This window comes from Neomonachus schauinslandi, chromosome 8 (assembly GCF_002201575.2).
Source record: "Neomonachus schauinslandi chromosome 8, ASM220157v2, whole genome shotgun sequence".
Classification (NCBI taxonomy): domain Eukaryota; kingdom Metazoa; phylum Chordata; class Mammalia; order Carnivora; family Phocidae; genus Neomonachus; species Neomonachus schauinslandi.
The window spans coordinates 112,883,431-112,889,980 of NC_058410.1; positions in this window are offsets into that span (position 1 = coordinate 112,883,431).

Sequence of the window (6,550 nt, forward strand, 5' to 3'; positions counted from 1 at the left end):
ACGTGGCGGGCAGCGTGTTAGGCATTAAGGGATGGGAGGGGGAGGGATAGGTAATGGAGGGCTTGCCCTTAAAGCCTCCGGGAGCTCGTCTAAAAGTAAGACAAGCAATCACTCAAATGAACACACAGCTCACTCATGAATATTTATTGAAGCTTACTGTGCCAGACATTACCAATACCTTTATATTCGTGAAACCAATTCAACAACCCTATCATATAAATAGTTCCTATACGGGCCAAGGGCAGGCCACCCCAAGATGGGGCACTTTGGCATGATGATTATCTTGAACTAAAAGCCATCAAAACCCAGCAGTTTTAGGAAAAGCTCTCTACCTCCCCCTCAACTGCCTGCCTGTACCAGGAAGAGAGCTATTAACACAGATTCCTCTTTACCTAAGAAACTTACAGGGCAATTTTTGTTTTTCAAACATCTCACCTTCCTGCTAATAGAAGGGAGCCTTTCTCTTCTTTGTATCCCCAGACCCTTGCCCCTGTCCTCAGCTCAGGTTGTCTCATATAAGCCTCATGTTGGCTGTGTTTGGAATTGTGTGTGTGTGTGTATTCCCTGCATATATGAAACTAAATTTGATTTTCTCCTATTAATCTGTTGCAGGTCAATTTGATTCTTTGTCCAGCTGAAGAACCTTGAAGTGCAGAGGAAATTCTTCCTCCCTGATGCCCCACATTTATCCTCATACCAACCAAGCTGAGGTTTATGGAAAGGTTAACTTGCTCAAGATTACACAAGAGTGGTGCAGTCACAATTTGAACCCCAGCTCCTTATCTTGCCCTGTCTTTAGTGCCAAGATCCTAAATGCTTTCTATTAGAGATCTGCCATCAAAATATACTGGGTTCAGACTAATAAAGCTAACTACAAAGGCAGTGTGATACTGATGCAGGGATAAGCAAACTAATCAAGCAGAATAGAGAGACCAAAATGAGAACCACACATATATAGACACTTGCTTTATGACAGGGAGGTACAACAGAGGAGTGAGGAAAGGATAAAGCTTCCAATAAATAGTTCTGATAAATAAATAAATAAATAAATAAATAAATAAATAAATAAATAGTTTTTGGTCAGTTGTATATCCATATAGGAAAAAATGAAACTTCACTCCAATCTCACACCATACACCAAAATAAATTCTATGTGTATTATAGCTCTACATGAGAAAAACAAAACCATAAAACTTTAGAGCAGCTCTGTTCAATACCATGGCCATGCAAGTGACTGTTGAGTACTTAAATGTGGCTAGTCAGAATTGAGATGTTCTATAAGAGATAAGATACAGTGGACCACATTAAAATTAGAAACCACCTCTGATCACTAAAAGACACAATTAAGAGAACCAAAAAGACAACCTATAGAATGAAAGAAACCAACAAAGAGCTTGTGTCTAGGATACATAAAGAACTCTACCAATAAGAAAAAGACACCTGGACAGCCAAATAGAAGAATGAGCAGAAGATTTGAACACAAAAAGATAATACCACAAAAGAGGATACCTAAATGGCAAATACACATGTAAAAAAGTGTTCAACTTCACTAATCATTAGTTGTTAGGGAAATGACTATGAGATCTTGCTTCAATGGAAAAGACTAGCAACACTAAGTAAGTGTTGATGAGGAAGTAGAGCAACAGCAACTCACACACTGCTGGTGGGGATGTAAATTGCTACAGCAATTTAGGAAAACAGTCTGGTTAGCTATTAAATTATAATATACATATAACCTATGGCCCAGCAATTCTACTTCTATGCATATACTCCAAAAAATTCATATACAGTGCACCAAGATACATACAAAAGTATTCATAGCAGCACTATTTGTCATAGACACAATCTGGAAACATTCCAAATGCCCATTAAGAATAGAATGTATAGGGGCATGTGAGTGGCTTAGTCAGTTGAGTATCGGACTCTTGATCTCAGCTCAGGTCTTGATCTCAGGGTCATGAGTTCAGGCCCTGCATTGGGCTCCATGCTGGACATGGAGCCTACTTAAAAAAAAAAAAAGAAAGAAAAAGAAAAGAAAGGTTAGAATGTATAAGACATGTAGTATATTCATGCAACAGAATGCTACACAGCCACTGCAATATAACAACATGGATATATCTTGCAAACATAATGTTAAGCAAAAGAAGCCAGACACCCAAAAAATACTTCATGACTTCATTTGTGTAAATTTCAAAAACAGAGAAAAACAATCTATGGATTTAGAAGTCATAAAGCGGTTACCTTTGTGGGGGAAGGGGTACTGATTGGTAGGGGGAGCTTCTCTGGAGTTGGAAACATTTCTTTATTTTTTTTATTTTTTTTTTATTTTTTTTTTAAAGATTTTATTTATTTATTCATGAGAGACAGAGAGAGAGAGGCAGAGGGAGAAGGAGGCTCCCAAGGAGCAGAGAGCCCGATGCGGGACTCGATCCCAGGACCCTGGGATCATGACCTGAGCCGAAGGCAGACGCTTAACCATCTGAGCCACCCAGGCGCCCTTTTTTTTTTTTTTTTTAAAGATTTTATTTATTTATTTGAGAGAGAGAGAATGAGAGACAGAGAGCATGAGAAGGAGGAAGGTCAGAGGGAGAAGCAGACTCCCCGCTGAGCAGGGAGCCCGATGCGGGACTCGATCCCGGGACTCCAGGATCATGACCTGAGCCCAAGGCAGTCGCTTAACGAACTGAGCCACCCAGGCGCCCCGGAAACATTTCTTGATTTAGTGGTGGGTTTACTTCATAATAATTAATTGAACTGTTACACATAGGATCTGTCCACTTTTCTGAATCTATTCAGAATTTAAATTTTTACTTAAAAAAAGTACTCTGGGGGTGCCTGGGTGGCTCAGTCGGTTGAGCCCTCAGCTCAGGTCATGATCTTAGGGTCCTGGGATGGAGCCCCACATCAGGCTCCTTGCTCAGCAGGGAGTCTGCATCTCCCACTCCCTTTGTCCCCCCCCCCACTGCTCATGCTTTCCCCTTCTCTCAAATAAAAAAAAAATTTTTTTTAAGATTTTATTTATTTATTTGTCAGAGAGAGACAGCGAGAGAGGGAACACAAGCAGGGGGAGTGGGAGAGGGAGAAGCAGGCTTCCTGCGGAGCAGGGAGCCTGATGCGGGGCTTGATCCCAGGACCCTGGGATCATGACCTGAGCCAAAGGCAGACACTTAACGACTGAGCCACCCAGGCACCCCTCAAATAAATAAAATCTTAAAAAAAAAAAAAAGTACTCCAGGGAGTCCACAGGCCCTAGAAAGCCCATTTCTTCCTGGCCTCTCCTGCCAGTCTCCATACCACAGCCTGAGTGACACTTCCAACGTACAAAATCTAATTTTGTCACTTCATATGTCCCTATTTTTATTTTTCTTTTTAAAAGATTTTATTTATTTATTTGACAGAGAGAGAGACAGTGAGAGAGGAAACACAAACAGGGGGAGTGGGAGAGGGAGAAACAGGTTTGCCGCCGAGCAGGGAGCCCGATGCGGGGCTCAATCCCAGGACCCTGAGATCATGACCTGAGCTGAAGGCAGCTGCTCAACAACTGAGCCACCCAGGCGCCCCTCACATGTCCCTATTGCCCTCAGAATCAAGTTCTAAGATCCTCTATGATCCCCTCACACTCAGCTCCAGGATGGCCCAAGAAACACTCTCTGGCTTCCCAAGCTCTCTATAATGTTCCAGATCTACAAAGAGGAGAAATCTCTCCTGGCTTCTGGCTAACCACCATTTTCCAGATCTCAGCTCAGGTTATCACTCCCAGGGAAATTTCTGACTACCCAAAACCAGCTCTGGAACAACAAACAGAAGTCAGGAAGTACCATGTGCTTCTTTATTACAACTCTCATTCCACTCTCTTGTAGCTGTATTTGTCTGTCTCTTGTAGGATGTGAGTTGCTTTGAGGCCTGGCACAATGTCTGTGACCTGTCTTTATTTTCCTCAATGCCTAGTGGCTGGTAGGTGCTCCAGGAAAAGATTTAGGGAGAAAGTGATCTTGGAAGTGGCTGTAAGGATTCAGACATCGGAGACTGAGAATGGACATTTCAGGCATAAGACATGGGAATATGAAGATTCAGAGGAGGGAAGATATGAGCACATTTGGAGAACCTAGAATGTTAATCTGAGTGAGGCCAAAGCTACTTATGGAAGAAGAAACAATGTTTAAAGATCAGTTTGGCATAGGCAGGAAGAACTTGAATGCTAAGACTTTGATCTGAGGGCAGTGGGGAGCCACTGAAGGTTTTTGAGCAGGGTTGTGACATGATCAGAATTCTATTATGGCCATATAAATCTGGTGGGATGGACAAAGGCTAGATTGGAAGAAGAAAAATTAACTTTGGAAAGTTCAAGGGAAAAACAACTTTGATGGTCTAGGTAAAAGGAATGGAAGAACAAGAATCAAGTCAAGGAAGATTTCCCAGGTAATAACAAATCAGAAAGGCTGCAAGGTAATAGAAAGTCTCAGGAGAGGAAGGCAGGGGAAAGGCTTGGATTTCAGCCCATATTAAATCCTGGTGGGCCTTGGAGCTGATCATTTCCTCCTGTTGGTCACTCGGAGCCCTCCGCTCTAAAACCTGGCCGATGGGAGACAGGGAAGAGACCATGAGTGTGAAAGTGCTTGGAAATCTGTAATGTGTGTGGGATTGTAGCTGAGAGAGGGTGAGGAGTCAAAGATGTGTCTGGTGACTAGGACCACAGTGACTGGGGGCATAGGAGGAGTAACTGTTTGGGGGAGAGGATAGGGAGGGAAATGATGGGTGAACATACTCATTTCTTTAGTCTTGGCTTCTATTTAGAAAAACCCTTGAGAAGGTTTCCAGGGACTAGCACTCTGTACCACAGAATGGCTTGTTTGTGGGCTGGTGCCTTAGCCCTGCCCAGCCACTGGAGGCTCCCCCGTCCATGTTCTGGTCTGAAACAGGCAGGGGGGGGGGGGGATGCTGAACTGAACTAGGACATGGTCCCAAACATGGGCCTTTAAAAATCTACTTGGAGGGGAGAGACTAAGTGACAACAACGAAAGGTGGCACAGGATTAAAAACCAAGAAGGGAGAAAGTCTACTTAGAGACAGGAAGAATAGAGAGGTTTCCTAAAGGATTGGGACAAAGGCTCGGGTGAGGTTTGGGAAGCATTGCAAAGAAAGGAACGGCCTGAGCAAAGGCCTCGAAGTGGGAATGCTCACGGCACATTTAAGACATGGATGAAATAGCAGGAAATCAGGCTAGGGAAGTCACTGAGGGGCCAATGACCAAGGGCCTTCAAGCCTAGGCCAAATGTTTGGGACTTTATTTTAATAGGCAAAGGGAAACCATTTAACATTTTGTGGCAAAGAAGTGACATACTATATCTCGGGAGGAAAGCTTTGCTGCTGCTGCTGTGTGTGTAGGATGGGTTAGTGGGGAAAAGCCAAAAGGTAGGGAACCCTACAAGGGGGCTTCTAAAATAATCCTGATGTTAAAGGTCTGAAACAGCAGTGGGAAGAGGAAGGAAGGGATACAATTTGGGTTATCTTGGGAAAAAAGAATTGACAGGTCTTGATGATGTATCACTTATATGGAGCAGAGAGAAAGAGGATGATCTTCAGTTCTCTAGCCCAAAAAATGATGTTTCTGTAAAAGTTTGTAATTTTGTTTTTAATAAAGGACATTTATTCAGAAGACACATTAAGCTTAACAAAATAGATGAAGTAAATATAAGCTACTCTGAGTAATTTAATGTGGACTATTAGTTATAACTCAGAAAAGAAATCTTTGTCAATTCTTCCCTGTAGTCACCCAATGTTCTCTTGGGGGCAAAAAGGCTAACAAATACTGACTCTCTTGAGGAAGGATTTTGGAATGAGACAGCAAGACACTGACTTATTCTTGTGTAAAATCCCAATGCATCCTCACTGTGCCCTAAGCCTCCCAAAATATACAGTAAGGAACTACATAAGGTCCAGAGAAAGGCAACTCAAATAACAAAGGACAGAATGGACCAATGATGATCCCACTTTCCTGTCCAGCTCAAGGGTCACAAAGAGGACATGAACACGAGACTGCAGAAGGTGTAAGATTTATTATAGCTTACATTACACAGCACTCGTCAGTTTAAAATGTCAATTTTCTGCCCATTAGTCATTCAACAAACCTGAACACCCTATTCTCAGTACTCTGCGAGAAGGGCACAGAGATGGAGGAGGCCCGGCTTGCTCACTGTCTAATTTGATCTTTATAACATTGTATACCCTTATTCCTACCTGACAACTAAGGGAACTAGGGTTGAACTGTGGTTAAACATGGAGGCTCACGGCTGGGGTACTTTGAGCAAGTTACTTAAGCTTTGTAAGGTTCAGTTTCCTTAAAGGAAAAAGGGAATAGTGATATCTACCTCGTGAGGTTTTGAAGATTAAGTGTTGTCAAAAGGTCAGAAATAGCAGAAGTAAAACCACTGCATGACCGAAATAGTAATTAGCAAAAGTTAATCATGTACAAAAAATAGTTTGCAAACTGGAACCACTCAAACTGAACGTGGGATGAGAGGTTCAGAGGTATATTGCCATGGAGCAGTTC